Source organism: Myxine glutinosa, chromosome 6, assembly GCF_964187855.1.
Source record: "Myxine glutinosa chromosome 6, kmMyxGlut1.1, whole genome shotgun sequence".
Lineage (NCBI taxonomy): Eukaryota > Metazoa > Chordata > Myxini > Myxiniformes > Myxinidae > Myxine > Myxine glutinosa.
The window spans coordinates 36,663,312-36,683,882 of NC_136266.1; the positions used below are offsets into that span (position 1 = coordinate 36,663,312).

Genomic DNA, 20,571 nt, shown 5'->3' on the forward strand with positions numbered 1-20,571 from the left:
TTCATGCGCGTCTTCTCTCAGAACTCAACTCTCACAAGCGCCTCTCCCACCAGAACTCTCAGAACTCTGAACTTGTTCAAGCGCCTCTCCCACCAGAACTTGGTTCAGCTCACCTCTCACATAACTGCGTGGGGGCTTCGCGCAACGGGTTATATTGCCAACCCCCTTAGCTCGCTCGAATGTTCTAACCACGCCTTTTGACGCAGTGACGCAGCCACTCCCTTCGAGCCCTGATTGGCGGCTCGCTCTTACCGTCGGCTTCTCCTCCGCCTTCCTTCGGTCTAGCCTCGACTTGCCAGGCCTTCCTCGTGTTAATTTGTGCCAAAAGCCAAAGGCGGCATAAGGCGGCATAAGGCAATAAAAGGACCTAACTCTCATTATTCTACTCAACACAAGACTAACACAGGAAAAGGACTATGCTTACATTTACTATGAAATAACTGAACTATCGCAAGGCTACGTGTTGTAGTGTGACTAACTATGAGGGAGAAAATTAACTTTCATTGTACAAACTCAAACCCGCAACAATATATATATATATATATATATATATATATATATATATATACATACATATATATATATATCTACACACACACACACACACACACACACACACACACACACACACATATACAGGGCCTATATATAGAAAGTCTACACCCACGTTCAAAATTTTCATCTTTTGTTGCCTTATAGCCTGGAATTAAAATGCATTAAATCAGACTTTTTCCACCTTTATTTACACATCGTAACCCACAACTTCCAAATGAAAAACAAATTCTAGAAATTGCAGAAAATTAATTTAAAATACAAAACTAGATTATCTTGATTGCATAAGTGTCCACATCCCTTATAATAGCAATTGTAAATTAGCTCAGGTGTAACAAATCACCTTCAAAATCACACACCAAGTCAACTGGCCTCCACCTGTGTTAAATTGTAGTGATTCTGATTATTTCAGAATAAAAGTAGCTGTTCCTGTAGGTTTCCTCTGCTGGGTCGTGCATTTCACAGCAAAGACTAAATCATGAGCACCAAGGAGCTTTCAAAAGATCTCCGGAAAGTTGTTGAAAGGTACAGATCAGGGGATGGGCATACAAAATATTTCAAAGGTCTTGAACATCCGCCATGTACATACGCCTTGCCTGCCAACCTCAGGAACTAGCCATCTGACAGTGTGTAATTTGACTGGTTTATAAACGAAAGGTTTTCAGATTCACAAGTGTATGCAGGACTCACTGCGTTGCCCTGATGAAGCCCCAACAAGGGCGAAACCAGGTAGGTAACTGTGAGTTTTGGATGCACTTGTAATAGTATCTGAACTAAGATCTAAATTACGCACTGTCAGATGGCTCTTCCAAGGCGTACGTACATGGCGGCGGCGACGTTACAGCGTGTGCTCATTTGGTTGGAGAACTGAAATTACATTCTGATGTAAATTACATATATATATATATATATATATATATATATATATATATATATATATATATATATATATGTATATATATATATATATACACGACCGGTCAAAAGTTTTAGAACACCTCAATTTTTCCAGTTTTTATTGACATTTACGCAGTTTAATGTCTCAATGTACTCTGAAATTAAGCATAGAACAAATAAACAATTTGAGATCAAAAAAGAAATCATAGAATCATTTTGTTTAACAAAATTTAATTTAAATTTTTGACTCAGCAAAGTAGCCACCTTTTGCAGATATAACCGCTGAACACACTCTTGGCATTCTTTCTACAATGGAAATCAAATATTGTTCGGGAAGTTCTTCCCAACACTGTTGCAGAAGTTCCCACAAATCTGTTGCACTTGTAGGTTGATTTGCTTTCACCCTTCTGTCCAGTTAATTCCAAACTAGCTCGATGGGGTTTAAGTCTGGAGACTGTGCTGGCCATTCCATGATTTGAAGCCTTCTGTCTTGTTCTTTTCCTCGAAGGTAGTTTTGACATAGCCTGGAGGTGAGTTTCGGGTCATTATCTTGCTGTAGGATGAACCCCTGACCAACTAGGCGTATACCAGAGGGTATTGCATGGCGCTGCAAAATGCTGTGGTAGCCCTTGTGGTTCAGGGTGCCAGTCAATCTGTGCAAGTCGCCGACTCTGGATCCAGCAAAAGAGCCCCAGACCATCACGCTTCCTCCTCCATGTTTGACAGTTTGTGTCACACACTAAGGAACCATCCTTTCGCCTACTCGACGGCGTACAAAAACCCTGCGTGATGAACCAAAGCTTTCAAATTTTGATTCATCGGTACATAAGACCTTCTTCCAGTCTTCAGAAGTCCACTGGCGGTGCTTCAAAGCCCAGGCAAGCCTCTTTTTCTTATTTTGCCATCTTAGCAATGGCTTTCTTACTGCCACTCGACCTGTCAAACCTGCAGCTCGAAGTCTTCTCTTCACAGTTGAAACTGAGACTTGCTTACTTCGACCAGTGTTAAGCTGTGCTTGAAGCTGTTGTCCTGTGAGCCGCCAATCACGCAAGCTGTTGAATCTCAGAAACTTGTCTTCTGATTCTGTTGGTTCTTTGGGTCTGCCAGACTTCTTCCTGTCAAAGTTTCCTCCAGTTTCCAATATACTACCTCCTGCAGTGCAATATTTTCCAAATAATGCTTCAGAGGGTGTAATAACAGTCTATTCCAATACTGCTTTTATACAGACAGGGGGTTTGTAATCAAGTAATAAGCAGAGGTTGGGACACCTGCAGGAATTGTTTGCATCAACTTTCAAGGCTTAATTTACTTACATTGCTGCAGAACAGATGTAAGTTGTTAACCCATAACTTGTTCCCTGAAGAAAGTCTATTTTTTACAATATAACTGTGTAATTTACATTATTTTCCCGTTTTTGCTAACCTAAACTTTTTTTTTAACCTCGAGCAGTTTACTGCTTACCTTTGTACCATTTCAGGTTATTCACTGGACATTAAACTGCGTAAATTTTAAAAAACTGGAAAAATTGAGGTGTTCTAAAACTTTTGACCGGTAGTGTGTATGTATGTATGTATGTATATATATATATATATATATATATATATATATATATATATATATATATATATATATATATATATATTGTTACAGATCGCGGTTAAGATGTTATAGACCGAGCGGTGGTGTAAAACCGCGACCTAACAAAACTCACCCGATTCCACCCGAACGTTGGTTGTATCGCACCCTAGCTGCTCAATGAGGGAAAAGACAAAAGCGACGCAATGCAAGAGGAAAACGGAGACGAAAAAAAGGTTTGAAATACTACTACATTTATTCCTACTATTTACACACAAGCAAAAAGACAGATGTCACGTTTATTTACAAGCACTAGACGCAGGTGACACAGTGCAAATTTAGCTTACCTACAGACTTAACTTATATCCCAGGACAGAACAAACAGAACGCTGACTCACGCGGGGAATGCCAGGGATGGCAGAAGGTGGATGGCTGGAGGGAGAGGAAAGGTCCAAGGGGGGGTCTTGCAGCTCAATCGTGCGTTTGGCAGCCGCCGTTCCTTGTTGTTGGCCCTGCTCCAAACCGCCGTTCAGGCCCCCTTTGGCGGTTGCCGGGTGTCGCTGCTGCGGCGGCCTCCGTCCGCTGCGTTCCCAGGACTTGTCTCACTGGTCTGGTCCCTCAACCCTCAACTCTTTCTTGCTTCTCTCACTCCTCACCACCGACTCCTCACCGCAACCAACTGACCACCGACTCCTTTCTCTGGCAACCGACTGTGACCAACTCCTTGCAACCAACTCCTCCTCTCTTAACAACCCTTCTTTTTCCAACCCAGAGTGCATCTCCCTTCTTCTTCTTCCGGTTGCGCCTTTTATAGCGCCCCCAGCGATCACGCCGCCGGCGTCTTGGACACGCCCATCGGGGCGCTCACCTCGGCCCTGGCTGGTCGCACGACCCTCGGGCTCCGCCCCGGACGACGACGGGTGGGCGCGCCCCTCCCCTCCTCTGACGAGGTGGAGACACGCCTTTCTTCCCTGACTCGAGCCTCGTGGTCAATGGCGGTTATTGGAGGGGAGGTGATTGGGAATCGAGGGCTCAGCAATGACGAGAGGGGATGTAATATGGCAATCGAGGGCTCAGCAATGACGAGAGGGGATGTAATATGAGGTCATTGGAGGTTTTGGAGGGGAGGGAAAGGGAGATTTTTGGGGATGGGAAGGAAAGGGGGTCTATTCTCTTTCACTGGTGCAATGGAGTATTTCAATTAATGGGAGACACAGCCTTATCCTAAAACACAGAATAAGATATAACTGTCAAAAGAAAAGATATATCGTGTCCTGCCTGTATGTTTTTATGGACTAACTACAGGAACGCCCTTTGACCTTTATACAACCACAACGGAGGGAGGAGGGGTGATATTTTACAACAACCTTTTACAACAACCTTTTACAACATTTTACCACCACAACAAAATAAAAAAAAACATTCTCATATTCACAACACTGCACCCTCCTCCCCTTAGGCACGTCCCGGGCCTATTACTTTTACCTTAGTGTGGCATGTAGGTGTAGTTCCCTCTACTTTTAACCTGACCCTGAGTGCGACTGGTTTTAAAACATAAATAAATGTGTCCCGCTGCTCCATTGCACCCTGCCTAACAGACTTACGCCCACCGTTAACCGAATTGCGGAATTGTCTTCAAACTATACACTGACGGTGGGGAGCATTATTTACACTGACGCTAATTTTATTTACAAAACTAACCCAGGACCTGTAATTGTTCTTTCTGGGGGGAGGACAGTCTGCTCTGCATCAATGCACCATTAAAGCACCCAAAAGCGCACCAATACACACCCAAGCACCAATCGGTGCAGTCACCATTGTTCAATGAATAAAATAAAACCAACAAACCCAACCCTGCAGGTGTCTCTTGCTCTTCGGCTCCCTCTGCTGGTTATTATTATTTCTTCCAGTTGTTGTCATTTTCATTTGCTTTGCTTACTGGCGGCCTATTTGCAATAAAGCTTGCCCAAACGTGTTCATTTTATTTATCTTTATTTATGGCCCACAGGGCCGACTACGCGTGGTTCACCTGTGGGGCATCGGTGCCCTGTGGCCAAGGTCCGCCAGCAAGATTTCGGGCCCTCATGGCCGGTTCCAGCAGAGGGGCCATGCCCCAACCCATGGGGTCCATAAGTGGTGCTCGGCCACTGACATGTGGTCCATAATGTGGTGCATCGATGCAGACAGCTGGTTCTGGGAATTTCGGGCGCACAATGGCCGGCCCACGCACGCTCCCCTCGGCGCCCAACGGCGCTCAGGTCCTCATGTGGGAGACAAAAGGGGGGACAAGACAGATGAGCGAGGGGTAAGGTCTCAAGGGTACACATCAAAAAGGCAATGCAAGGCGAAATGCGTACGGAGGGCGAAGTGAGAAAGCTCGTCCCTACCGTACGTCACCCCCCTGTTACCTAGCCCACCCTTGCCCTTACCCCATATGTACAAAACCTACACATTACCAATTCGTCACTACTGTCACGTCTTCCCCATATTTCCCCTATACCAAATTCGTCTCCACAATCCCTCTACTTCAAAATTTGCCATCATCAAGTCATCATCAATCCTCATAAGGAGGCAGAGATGGAACATCAAAGCACAATGTCACACCCACGTCATGATGCGTCTCACAATCCAAACATTTGCATCATAAAAATAATTAAACCATGGCATGGTGTGGAGTATCTGTCACCTCAGGTGAGTGGATGCAGATGGTGCGAGGAGACTTCATCCTAACTACTTTCTAAATGACTTTAACACACTTTACACTACCCGGGGTCTTTCCCCTGCCAATCCATTGGCCACTTACACTATGGGTTCTAACAACCAATCCCCATTGACCAAACTGTGGTGCTTCTCAATTTGGGGTCTCACTCCCCCGATTCATCTCCCGGTGCCCTCGCACAATTTCTGGGCCGCGACGTGTAGCTCTCCCAACAGGTCTACCCACCTGCACACCTCCACCACTGTAGTTGCCACCCGAGCTTACCTAGCTCCTCACCCTAACCTATCTAACTGGGGGCAGCCCCTCTCCTGGCTCTGTCACCCCATGGTGCCCTCTGGCACTGGGCTACCCGGGTCCGTCCTCCGGATCCTCGGGCCCCATCCACAACAACTACTACCGGCTCCCAGAGCCCACCTGCGGCCTCACCTGGCCGACATCCTTACAGTGGTGGAGTGCCCAAACCAACTACACACACTAACAGGCTACACGCCCAGCCATTTCCACAACACTACTGCACCCATCCAAATACCATTCTTTCACCTCGCTCCACAGATGCCAATATCCAAACCACAATTTACCTATACCCTCTACCTAACACTTGCACTACCCGCCCCCGGGTATCCGTGATGGGGGTCCACTCTTCCCCCATTCACACCTTCGCACCATACACTCCACTCCACAATTTCCACCATTCTCACTCCACGACCATCCATTCCAATACTCCATACCATTTATTCCATACACCTGTCCTTCATTCACCTGTCGTTGCACACCTGTGCAATCCTACCTGGTGCCACCTGCACCCTCCTCCTCTTCCTGGACCAGTTGGTCAACACAACACACAATCACCACTACTCCCTCATACACTGCTCCACACACCTGTTCAGTTGCACACCTGTGCAATCACACCTGTTCAATCCTCACACACACGGCATCATCTCAGCTGACTACTCCCCTCTGAAACTTGCGCTTCCCAGTCGTCCCTTTAAACTATTGCGCTCCCACGTCATTTTATCATCCACTAATCTACCTGCGTCCCCACTACAGGTATCAGTCACTAACTAAACTTAACGTTACCTAATCTCATCTTCGCTAGATCCCTATCATATAACCTAACCCACCCGGGCTAGTTTTCACTGCCATACACCCCATAAGCTAGTGCGCATTTGCCCCCACTTGTGAGGGATGGTGGATTTGCCATCCCACCACATCGGGGGTCTCTCTATCAATTTTGCTCGTCCAAATTCCAACCAATTCAAAAAATTTTCCATTTACTGCCAATTCTATTCACTTTTCTAAATTTCGGATCAAATCACTATCACTATCACAGTCCGTCTACTTATTACATCCTCTCGGTGCGCCAATTCACATCTACAGCCCGGCTTCGTACAGCCGAGCAATGAACGCGGGTCGTTTTGTGCCAGCGGCTGGATACGTCCCGCATTCGGGGCAGGGACGGGGGCTTACCCGGGCCGAGATCCCACGCACCACCTCGGCGTGGAGCCATCCAATGTCCCGATCTCGACCTGCCGGCACGTCTCAATAGAAAGTGGTCGCCATGACGACCCTTCCTATCGAGCTGCCCGCTCCGCCTAGTGGAGCCCGGACGCGGCCGTTCCACGCGAGGCCCAGCGTGGATCGCGCACGGCGGTTCTTTCGAAACCGCCGTGGTTCGGATCCCCGCTGGTTCTCGCGGCACGCGAAGCCCGGCACGCACCGAGGGCCCGAGTCGGCTATAAGTCGTTCTAACCTTTAACCCGGTTATCGTCGACGCCTCACCTGGATGCCTACAAGCATACGCTACCCCTTTCGTGCTCATACATGCAGCCGTTTCCATGCTCTTGGTCGTACCTTCTCTAACACACCTCGGTACACTCATTCCGCTCACCGACTTGGTCACACACCTGACCACCGAACACCTTGGCACACATTCGTCGCTCGCACACCTCACCAATACACCTCTTCGCGCCCCTTTCTCGGTCACCTCCTTTGTGACAATCACAGGTGTGCTCTCACCCGCACACCCAACCACGTGTCTCACTACCAATTCCAGCGTGCATTCCCACTCACGCTCTACCATTCCAGGTGTGCATCCTTCTATTCCAGGTGTACATCCTCGCTCACCTGCCACAACCAACTCACGCTCCGTTTCACTCTCACTACTCTCACCTCCACTCTCGGTCGCGCACTCACCCTTACTCTCGACAGCATGCGCTTTCCCCATGCACCCGTCCGTTACACACCTTTCTCGCGCATCCTCCCGCGCACACTTCTTCGTTACTTCCTCCGTAACACTCACCACAGGCATGCATTCTCCCTTACTCTTGACAGCATGCGCTTTCCCCATGCACCCGTCTGTTACACACCTTTCTCGCGCATCCTCCCGCGCACACTTTTTCGTTACTTCCTCCGTAACACTCACCACAGGCATGCATTCTCCCTTACTCTTGACAGCATGCGCTTTCCCCATGCACCCGTCCGTTACACACCTTTCTCGCGCATCCTCCCGCGCACACTTTTTCGTTACTTCCTCCGTAACACTCACCACACCGCGCTTCCCTGTGCTCCCTCGCACACGCGCTTCGACCAACTCACTCTTGACGGCACACTCACTCCTCGGCGTGCACTTTTTTCTCACACACCCCATGGTCGGACATTCTCGCACACCTCTTTTTTCGCACACCAGACCTGTCGCACACTTCACCAACGGCCTCTCACGAACACCCGGATCCAAACCAATCCCCAAGCCGACTGAAGCTTTCCTCACATCATGTACATTGCCACTCACCTTGGCACCTCGTCCCCGCACCTCCTTTGCCACCTGCAAACTCTTTATTTGATTAGTGAGCATCACATCATGAGTTGAGCACCGACCTTGCACATATTCCATTACCTCCTCCTTTATCTCCCTCTTAGTTTCTGTCCGTCCCTTCTTAATTTCACTCACCTCTTCTCCCACTTCCTCTAGTTTTTGTTTAACCTCTTTTATTTCTCGGTGCGTCCCCTCAAGTTCGTCCTCTAAGGCTACCGTGACCGTCTCTATGTGCATCCTCACCTGCCGGTCCTTTGTCTCCATTATCTCTGTCACCTCCTCCACCCTCATTGTCAGTTCCTCCCGTACCATCTGACATTGCCTCTGCGTCGCTATTAATTCGTTTTTAATTTCTTTTTGTGTCGCCTTTAACCCTCCTAGTACCGCAGTGTTCTTTTGAACCTGCTCCACTAACTTAGTTTGTCCCTCTGTCAGCTGCTCCACCTCCTCCGTCAGATCTTCTATTCCCCCTTGTAACTTAGCCGTATTATTCCTCACTTCTTTCTCTATACGCTTTTCGCCTCGCTTTACCTCCTCGCGTAGCCCCGAGACCTCCTCACTCACCCCTCGTCGTATTTCCTCCATCTGGTTCCCCATCTGTTCGATTTCCCGGGCGGATTGTTCCCCCATTTCCCGCAATTTGTCCTCCATCCTATTTTCTAACCCCATTAACCCATTTTTCACCCCCTCTAACTGATTCTCCTGGGCAGCCATTCTATTTTCCACCCCCGTTAACCCATGTTTCATCCCCTCTATCTGATTCTCCTGGGCAGCCATTCTATTTTCCACCCCCGTTAACCCATTCTTTACCTCTTTTATCCCATTGTCTAACCCCTCACCGGTACCCCTCGCTTCGTCCCTCATTACCCCCATTTGGTTTCCCATTACCCCCATTTCGTTTCCCATTACCCCCAATTGCTTATTCTGAGCCTCCATCCGGTTCCCCATTTGATCCATTTTTGCATTCAGTTGGGTCAAGAATAATCTGAGGTCAAACCCGGTTTGCCCAGCGTCCCCAGCCGCCACCGCGGGCTCGCCCTCCGCGGCGCCGCTATTTTGGGACCCTTCAACCACGTGCGCGAGCGCGCCATTTTGCGCGCCTGATATTCCCGCAACCACATTGCCATTTTCCTCCTCCCTTTCTTCCCCGAAGTCCTGGGTTACTTCTAACCCCTCTATCTCTCCCACCGGCATCCCGTCGCCTTGGACAGCCATGGCGCGATTTCAAAATTCGGGCTTTTCCTTTAAAACAAAACAAATTTCGGTATTTTATAATTTTGAGCGCGTGAAGCGCGCTCCGGGTCGATCCCACTCCTGACACCAATTGTTACAGATCGCGGTTAAGATGTTATAGACCGAGCGGTGGTGTAAAACCGCGACCTAACAAAACTCACCCGATTCCACCCGAACGTTGGTTGTATCGCACCCTAGCTGCTCAATGAGGGAAAAGACAAAAGCGACGCAATGCAAGAGGAAAACGGAGACGAAAAAAAGGTTTGAAATACTACTACATTTATTCCTACTATTTACACACAAGCAAAAAGACAGATGTCACGTTTATTTACAAGCACTAGACGCAGGTGACACAGTGCAAATTTAGCTTACCTACAGACTTAACTTATATCCCAGGACAGAACAAACAGAACGCTGACTCACGCGGGGAATGCCAGGGATGGCAGAAGGTGGATGGCTGGAGGGAGAGGAAAGGTCCAAGGGGGGGTCTTGCAGCTCAATCGTGCGTTTGGCAGCCGCCGTTCCTTTTTGTTGGCCCTGCTCCAAACCGCCGTTCAGGCCCCCTTTGGCGGTTGCCGGGTGTCGCTGCTGCGGCGGCCTCCGTCCGCTGCGTTCCCAGGACTTGTCTCACTGGTCTGGTCCCTTAACCCTCAACTCTTTCTTGCTTCTCTCACTCCTCACCACCGACTCCTCACCGCAACCAACTGACCACCGACTCCTTTCTCTGGCAACCGACTGTGACCAACTCCTTGCAACCAACTCCTCCTCTCTTAACAACCCTTCTTTTTCCAACCCAGAGTGCATCTCCCTTCTTCTTCTTCCGGTTGCGCCTTTTATAGCGCCCCCAGCGATCACGCCGCCGGCGTCTTGGACACGCCCATCGGGGCGCTCACCTCGGCCCTGGCTGGTCGCACGACCCTCGGGCTCCACCCCGGACGACGACGGGCGGGCGCGCCCCTCCCCTCCTCTGACGAGGTGGAGACACGCCTTTCTTCCCTGACTCGAGCCTCGTGGTCAATGGCGGTTATTGGAGGGGAGGTGATTGGGAATCGAGGGCTCAGCAATGACGAGAGGGGATGTAATATGGCAATCGAGGGCTCAGCAATGACGAGAGGGGATGTAATATGAGGTCATTGGAGGTTTTGGAGGGGAGGGAAAGGGAGATTTTTGGGGATGGGAAGGAAAGGGGGTCTATTCTCTTTCACTGGTGCAATGGAGTATTTCAATTAATGGGAGACACAGCCTTATCCTAAAACACAGAATAAGATATAACTGTCAAAAGAAAAGATATATCGTGTCCTGCCTGTATGTTTTTATGGACTAACTACGGGAACGCCCTTTGACCTTTATACAACCACAACGGAGGGAGGAGGGGTGATATTTTACAACAACCTTTTACAACAACCTTTTACAACATTTTGCCACCACAACAAAATTAAAAAAAACATTCTCATATTCACAACAATATATATATACAGTCACATGAAAAAGTAAGTACACCCCATGTAAAGTTTTGACTTTTTAAACATATTTCAACATACAGCTATTTGATCTTCATTCCAACAATATTGATAGATAATGGTGATATAATACAACAAATATCATGAAACATTTACATTTTGTAGTCCATTGTATAATTTAAATAAACATAAATGCAAATTTCACATGTGGAAAAAGTAAGTACACCCCTACATTTATCACCACTTCAAATACCTTAAACTAGAAACAGGTGCACCAGCTGAGGTGCAAATGTTAGAACATCGTTAGAGAGGATCTTGGAGGAACCTGTCTTATTTAAACCTCAGACATTTAGTTTGGTTTGGTGTTTGTTGTTGAAGTGTGCGGCGTCACCATGCCAAGATCAAAAGAGCTCTCTGAGGCATTCAGAAAGAAGGTTATAGATGCCTACGTGTCTGGGAAGGGATTTAAATACGATCTGCAAACAATTTGAAATCAATCATTCGACTGTCCGGAAGATCATCCACAAGAGGAGAAGACTCCAAACAACTGCCAACTTGTTCAGGCCAGGCCGCTCCAGCAAGTTCAGCCCGAGAGCAGACCGCAAGATGCTGAAAGAAGTCTCGAAGAACCCCAGAATGTCATCACGGGACCTACAGGTAGCTCTCGCCAGTGTGGATGTCAAAGTGCACGAGTCTACCATTAGAAAGAGGCTGCACAAATTTAATCTACATGGGAGGTGTGCCAGGAGGAAACCTTTGCTGTCCAGAAAGAACATCAGGGCAAGACTGAAGTTTGCCAATGAACACCTCGGCAAGGACCCGCACTTCTGGAACAATGTGCTCTGGACAGTTGAGTCAAAGGTAGAGCTATTTGGCCACAGTACCAGAAGACATGTTTGGCAAAAACCAAAGACAGCATTTGACCACAAGAAACTGGTTCCAACTGTAAAGCATGGTGGTGGAAATATTATGGTTTGGGGAAGCTTTGCTGCATCAGGGCCTGGGCAGCTCACCATCATAGAATCCACTCTGAATTCTTCATTGCACCAGAGGGTGCATGAGGATAATGTGAGGCCATCTGTCGAAAAGTTGAAGCTCAACTGAAGGTGGACCTTGCAACATGACAATGACCCTAAACATACCAGTAAAACCACCAAGGAATGGCTGAAAAGAACGAAATGGAGGGTTCTGGAATGACCAAGTCAAAGCCTGGATCTAAATCCCATCGAGATGTTGTGGGGGGATTTGAAACGAGCTGTGCATGCAAGAAACCCCTCAAACATCGCACAGCTGAAAGAATTCTGCATGGAGGAGTGAGCAAAAATTTCTCCCAGTCGATGTCAGAGACTGGTGGCAGTTATAAGAAACGCCTACTTGAGGTTGTTTCTGCCAAACGGGGCATTACCACCTATTAGAGCCAAGGGTGTACTTACTTTTTCCACATGCAAAATTTGCATTTATGTTTATTTAAATAATACAATGGACAACAAAATGTAAATGTTTCATGATATTTGTTATATGATATCACCTTTATCTATCAATATTGTTGAAATGAAGATCAAATGCGCTGTCCATGCGCTCACACTTTAGAAGTTAAGTAATTTTTTCACAGTTGTGTTTTTGTCGTGGCTGTATCTGTCTTTCGGTGTGTGTGCTTGTGGTGTGTCTTTGGTAAGATTCTCGGTGTTGATTTTTCGTACCTGCATACAAAATCGTCGGTTAATTCATGTCGCGTATTCTGAGGCCTCTTCGGTTTCCGTGTCCAACCTTGGGGCCTTGTTTTTCTCTCAGTGGTTCGTCGATTGCGCTGCAATTACTTTCGCTCCCTGTTTTTTGTCCCAGTCTTTCACCCCATACTTCCTTGTTTAAAATCTCAACTCAGAAAAAAAAAAAAATCCCTTCTCTGCTCTAATTCGTTTATTCGTTGTTCTTATTTGTTCGTTCGTTCTTCGACCACATTGTTCGTGATCACGTGATCACGTTGTTAAAAATGTCTAAAATTTCCCCTGAAGAACTGTATTCTGTCATATATTATAACACCTTTTTCTTCTTCCTCTAAAAAAGGATGCTTTCGACTTACTCACCAAATCTATTCATTCCAAAAAAAAATTCCATCTCTTACAGGGCCTCTTTCATTCATTCCCTAAACTCTCCAGCACTCCACCCCTCCTTCAGCGTTCTCAAACGTATTTTTGACTCGAAGGTCTCAAGAAACTCTTTTTGCAATAAATGTTCGTTTCCCATACATCGTACACTTTTCAAAATCCAATGTCACCCCTCCCCGCCAAATCTTCCCCATCACCCCTTCCCTCCAAAACTTCCCCATCACCCCTCCCCTCCAAATCTACCCCCTTGCCCCTCCCCTCCAAATCTTCCCCATCACCCATCTCATTCCCCCTTGCCCCTCCCCTCCAAATCTTCCCCATCACCCATCCCTTTCAAATCTTCCCCCTTGGCCCTCCCTTCCAAATCTTCCCCATCCCCGCTTCCCTCCAAAACCTCCCCATCACCCCTGCCCTCCAAAACTTCCCCATCACCCCTCCCCTCCAAATCTACCCCCTTGCCCCTCCCCTCCAAATCTTCCCCATCACCCATCCCTTTCAAATCTCCCCCCTTTCCCCTTCCCTCCTAAACTCCCCCCACACCCTTCCCCTCTGAGACTCTCCCTCGCTCCTCCCCTCCTAGACTCCCCTCTCACCCCTCCTCCTCAAAGCGTCCTCCCCGCATCTTTCCCCTTCCAACTTTCACCTTCATCTCCCCCAACCTTCTGCCTCGCTCTTCCCCCTCCTCAAATAACACCTCACTGTGCCTCACCCAATCACCATCAAACCTTTTGTCCGCCCCATTCTTCCCTTTCTCCAAGCTATTCTGAAATCTCTGACACACCTTCAACAGCTCTCCCTACCTCTTCCTCCTCTTCCACATCTTACCCTACCCCTCCGCCCCCCTCCCCCCACCCATGTTCTGTATCCGATGCTCCACCTTCCTCTTCATTAACGGTATGGACCTCAAACATCCGGGGCCTTTGCTCAAACTTGACTGATCTCTCCATACAGGTTGCTTCTGACAAACCAGATGTGATCTGCTTAACAGAAACTTTCCTCCTTCATGATGTCTCTGATTCCTTGGTATCTCTCCCAGGTTACTCCCTCCTCCGGTATGATAGACCTGAGCCTCGTCCTGGAGGTGGGGTTGCTATCTTTATAAAAAAAAACTCTCTTCCTCACTGGTCCTGCACTGCCCTCTCTCCACCTCACCCCCAGGAATATCTTTGGCTGCGGCTTCCTCTTCGCTCCCACCTTTTGTTCATATGTGTGTTGTACCGTCCACCAAACAGTGATGACTCCATCTACATCTCGCTGTCTGATAATATGGACCAACTTCTATCTACCCATCCCAACTCTCTCTTCCTCATATGTGGTGATTTCAATTGTCACCATGCCAGTTGGCTGGGTGTTGGTACCTCTCTCACCAGCCATGGCTCTTCAGCAAAGGACTTCTGCGACTCACTGGGACTGACACAATCTGTCAATTTCCCGACCCGGATCTCAGTCAACGGAGCATCTTCTCTTCTCTACTTGGTTATGACTAACTTCCCTGAAATGTCTGCTGCTCTTCTTCTGCTCCAATTGGCTCATCTGATCATGTGCTTGTTAAAGTGGACATCTCTCTGACCATTCTCAGAGAGCCTCCTCAGCATCGACGAGTCTGGCATTTCACTCAGGCCAACTGGCACGGTCTTCAAGCAGCCATCAATCATCTGGACTGGTCTCCCATCTCTACCGCCTCTGACATCAACTCATCCTGGGAATTCTTCCAAAGTAAATTGCTCTCTCTCATGCACAGATTTATCCCATCTCGTCTTCAGTTGTCATACCCTTCCTCCCATCCATGGTACACGGAATCTTGTGGCGAGGCTGTTGCCCAGAAACAACTTGCTTTCGTCTCCTGGAAAGCAAATCCAACGGAAGGAAATCTCATTTCCTTTCACAAAGCCCGAAACAAGTGTGTGTCCAGTCTCAGGAGAGCCAGGGAGCAATATCTCTCCATTCTCAAGACGGAACTCTCTTAGCTGTCTCCCTCTTCCAAATCCTGGTGACGACTGGTCAAATCTGTTTCTGGTGTTTGTTCCCCCCCCCATCCCCTCCATCACCTCAAACGGCTACACAGCTGACTCCGCACGTGAAAAAGCTGAATGCCTCAACTCTGTCTTTGCCTCTAAATCTTGTGTCCCAAACCAATCCCTCTCTGTACCCACCGTACCCAGTCGTACCCAGCTGCTCCTGGACTCTGTGTCCTTTCCTCCTGACAAGGTGGAAAAGTTTCTGTCAACCCTCGACTCTGATTCTGCAACTGGACCTGACGGCATAAGCCCACGGGTCCTAAAATCCTGTTCTTCTGCTCTTTAACTCCCTCTATCTGTTCTCTTCACCCTCTCTTTTTCTCAAGGTCATCTTCCATCTGCTTGGAAATCAGCCAACATCACCGCTTTGCACAACAAATGTGCAAAAACAGATCCTAGCAACTACAGACCAATCAGCCTTCTCTTAATTATCAGCAAAGTCATGGAATCCATCATTGCTTCAGATATGAAATCTTTCCTCTTCTCCAATGGCTTGATCTCTGATCATCAATTTGGTTTCAGACCTGGTCACTCTACTCTGGACATGCTGCTTCTGCTTTCTCAACAATGGATGGAGGACCTCAATGCCAAACAGGAAATTAGAGCTGTCTCCCTTGACATATCACATGCCTTCGATACGGTCTGGCACCCCGCTCTGCTCACCAAACTCTCCTCCTTTGGTATCCATGGAAATCTCCACGCATGGCTGGCAGACTTCCTCTCTAGTCGTAGTCAACATGTGGCCCTGAATGGGTTTCTCTCATCTCCTCTTCCTGTTCAGTCTGGAGTTCCCCAAGGCAGTGTTCTGGGCCCTGTGCTTTTTCTGGTCTTCATCAATGATCTCTCTAACTCTCTTGAAAATCCTCTCTATCTCTTTGCTGATGACTCTACTCTCTGTCGCTCCATTCCTCGTCCCTCAGATCGGCAGTCTGCAGCCTCCTCACGCTCTGCAGACCTGGACAAAATCACAGACTGGGAAAACAAGTGAAACATGTCTTTCAATCCTGACAAATCTCACACTCTTACGATGTCTCTCCGAAAAGCACGACTGGACAACCCTCCCATCCACTTTCTAAATAATCCTCTCCAAGAAGTTCTGTCACTCAAGCTTTTTGGTCTCACTATCTGCCATGATCTTTCCTGGGAAAACCACATTTCAAATCTGGCCTCCAAAGCCAGTCGCCGACTGGGCATCCTCCGTCGTGCGAAGTCCTTCCTTGGCACACCTGAGCTCCTCCCCACATACAAGGCTTTCATCAGCAGCTCAATGGAATACTGCTCTCCCCTCTGGGCTGGTGCTCCTGCCTCACACCTAGCTCGTCTTCACGCTGTTGAAACAAAAGCGTTCAGAATCATTGGAATCTCCCGCGATGAAGCTAACTCCAAGGGCCTTTCACTCACTCACCGCAGGCAGGTTGGTGGTCTTTCCGTCTTCTACCGACTCCTCTCTGGCCTTTCCCCCCCAGCTCTCTCTGGGCTCTGTCCCCCAAATATTCCTTCAGGTCGCACAAGATCTGCCTGCAACCCTCTTATGGTTAAACTGCCAAAATCAAGACTCTCTGCTCACCTTCACTCCTTCATTCCTCTTTTCTCCCACCTCTGGAACAAACTCCCTCACTCTCTTCAATCCCACTCCACCCTCCAGGTCTTTTAAACAGCTGTTCACCACCATCTCTTATCTTCCCCCATCCAAAAACCTTGATCTTTTCTACCCCTGCTAATTTCACCCCAAATCCACTTTTTTGAAATACCAACTTCTGTCCTGGAAGTCCTTGGTGTCCTTGTGTTTTATACTTCAACAACCCCCCCCCCCCCCTTCCCACGCCTCCTCCCCCCAAGCCCTCTCCCTCCCACACATCTCCCTTCTCTCAAATGTTATGTTTGTGTGCTTCCCCTTCTCTCCCCATCTTGTCTTCCGCTCCCTCTTTTCATATATCTTGTTTGTCTGGTTGATTTGTTTGTGAAATAAATGTTAGCTCTTTCACGAGCCTCGATTCAGTGTACAAAAAAAAAGAAAAAAAAAAGCTGTATGTTGAAATATGTTGAAAAAGTCAAAACTTTCCATGGGGTGTCCTTACTTTTTCACATGACTGTATATATATATAGTCCTGTCACCAGCGATTACGACCACTGGGTGATGAATGACCAAATGACAGTTGTTACTCATGAGGCGCATAGCCAAAACTGACGGTTGGCGTCCCAACGAGATCGTTTTTTGGTGCGGGTGGCAGTGGTGGCCAAGTCCAAGGCTTCCAATGCCTAAGCGCCCAATATGGCGCCAAGCTGACGACGCGCACAGAGCCGTCAAGTGAGCTGTGAAGACGGCCATCTTTTTGCTCTCTCTCCGTGTGAAGCGCCAAGAGCCCCGCAAACCACCACCAACATCCCTTCCTCACGATCAAAATTGTCGACACCGATCTCTCTCAACATCAACGCACCGAAGAATGTCAGCTGTCTGTTCGAGCGAAGGGACCAACAATCACGAAACCTTTCCGTTTGCAGAAACAAGAGAGCACACCGAGAGCAGAGACACGCTCTTCTTCTTCCCTCTTTCAAAGCGCACCAACTCCACGACGCAGTCGGACAACCTATGGCTAGCGTCCCGTTCAAGCACATTATCAAAATCGCACCAGCACAAACTAAGAAAATGGCGCAGCTTTCTTGTTCGTGCCAAGAGCCCGAGAGAGAGATTCTTCTTCCTCCTTTCCTGAAGTCTCTTGATGTCACACTGTCAAATCGCCGAGTTCCACTGAATCACCCCATGGTCGGGCTCGACCAATGATGAACCTCGGGGCATGGCTCACCAGCCTGCTTGGCGTGAGCATCATTAAGGTGTGGCTTAATTGCCTATCGGCACTGCCTGGCTTGCAGGGAACGGTCGTTATTGCTGATGGTGTTACGAACGTGAGTTTTTATGGCCGGCATTGTTATAATTGTACAAACATCGGGAAGAAATACCGAGAACAATCACATACGGGGGAAAACTACTCTTAACCCCAATCTAATTTTCATTGCTTCACCCCTCGTGCGAAGACACGTAAACAACGTAAGCTCCAATTTCCCTGCTTAATACATCGAGATGTCTCCTACGTGTCCACGGTCCATGCTATTACTATACAACACAATCCTATCCTTACTATAGTATTTCATCATCTACCCCCAAAAACATAACAATATATATATATATATATATATATATATATATATTGTTACAGACGCGGTTTTAGATGTTATTTTACCGAGCGGTTGGTATTACCGCGTCCGAACAGTTACTCCCCGATTAGAACCCGATTCCACCCGACGTTGACCAGATCGCACCGCAGATATTCAATCGGGAAACCTCTAAAGCGACCGAAAGAGAAGGAAAAGAGAAGAAGACAGAGTACGGAGGAAGAACAGATTTATTATACACACACAAGCAAAAAGAAAGAACGACCAAAATTATTTACAAGCAATGGATGGAAAAAGCAGTCACACAGTGCATCGTTAGCTTATTCTATTCATTTTACTTAACCCCAAGACAACGAGTAGGACAGACGACGTTCACACTTACACGGGGGATATTGCAGGCAGGTAGGGCTTGAGGTGGATTGCTGGAGAGGGAGGCAGGGTCGGAGGCAGCAGCTCTCAATTCCTCGCGGTTTTGGCGGGAAAACCCTTCGTCGCGTATCCGCTGCCGATGCTGTAGACGTCACGCGCTGGCTCGGGCACACCTGCTCCTCTCCTTCTGGTGGAGCCGTCTCCCTCCTTTCAGCGCGTCTCTCCAAAGCTGGTTTCCTTTCCGAGTACCTCTCCTCTTTGGCTTGGAGCGTTTCGCATCTCACCGCTCCTCTTGGTGTCGCCTCTTCGCTCATCTCCCAGGTCATCTGGTGAAGCAGTCCCTTACAGTCGCTTTTATTACTCCGGGCGGAATCAAGCCGCCGGCTGCGAGGGCACGCCTACCGGGTCGCTAACCGCGGTGCTGGTTGGCCAAGTGGGGTTGGCTCACTCCTCCCCTCTATGACGAGGTGGAGACACGCCTTTCTTCTCCGAGATTAGCACATGGGCAATGGCGGCTTGCGGGATTGAACACCACTCGCACCCCTTTTGAAAGGAACTTTGGAGAGCGGAGATGTTTGGGGAAATTGCAAGGGCCTACGCTTATTTTGTTTGATACAATGCAAAGTCAATCTAGTGGGAAACACATATTTAGCCTACATAGAATAAGGAAATACACTATTTAAAAAGATATATCGTTGCCTGCGTGTAAGTTTCATGGAATTAACTAGGAGGACGGCTGCGACCATTATTTACATTACGAGGGTATTACACATAACAAAACCACACTTTTTACATTCGTTACACTTCCTCCAAAATTGTTACACCTCTCAGAAACCGTTACACTTCTCAAATTCGTTACACTTCTCAAAACCGTTACACTGCACCCTCCTTTCTTCAGGCCCGTGCTCGGGCCTACAAAACTTTAACTTAGTGTGACACGTAGGTGTAATTCCCTCTAGTTTTAACCTGACCCTGAGTGTGACAATCTTAAAACACAAATAAGTATGTCCCCCTATTGCATTGCACCCTGTCTAACAGACTCAAGCCCACAGCTAACCGAATTATGGAATTATTCTCAAACTATACATTTACGGTGGGGAGCATTATTTACAATGACGTGATTTCTTATTTACAACGCAACCCAGGACCTGTGTTTTTTTTTTTTTTCTTTAGGGAACAAGAAAAAGAAATTCCTGTTGGGAGGGAGGAGACAGCACGCATTGCATCGATGCACCAGTACCAATACCACCAAAGCACCCAAAAGCACCAAAAGCACCACAAGCACCACAAAGCACCAAAAGCACCACTCGGTGCGCAGTCACCACGGTTCATAATAAACACAACAAAACAACTGGTGGTGGTCTTCTCTTTCTCTGCTGGGCCGATGTTCTTCCCGACGTCTTCTGGCTTCATGCGGCCTACTTGGAAATAATAATAAAGCACAACTTGTGTTCGTTTTTATTTAGGGCCTCAGGGGCCAACTAAGGGTGGTCCACCTGTTTGGCATAGGTGCCACCTTACCGAGGTCCGCAAGCAAGATTCCCTGGCCACTATGGCCGGTCTCCAACAGAGGTGCCCTGCCCCAGAACCTGGGGTCCATCAAGTGGTACTTGGCCACAGAACAGCGGTCCATAAAGTGGTACATCAACGCAATGCATGC

The 20,571-nt window shown here is 47.9% G+C and overlaps 1 long non-coding RNA gene across 1 annotated transcript; it reads right to left on the bottom strand.

The window, feature by feature from the left end:
- Positions 1 to 3,620: 3,620 nt before the first annotated feature.
- On the bottom strand, positions 3,621 to 6,723 carry LOC144892576 (uncharacterized). The gene is made up of 2 exons (XR_013623779.1): positions 6,653 to 6,723; positions 3,621 to 6,530 (listed from the first exon to the last, which is right to left on the bottom strand). It is a non-coding gene; the product is annotated as an uncharacterized LOC144892576 (long non-coding RNA).
- Between the last annotated feature and the right edge of the window lie 13,848 nt (positions 6,724 to 20,571).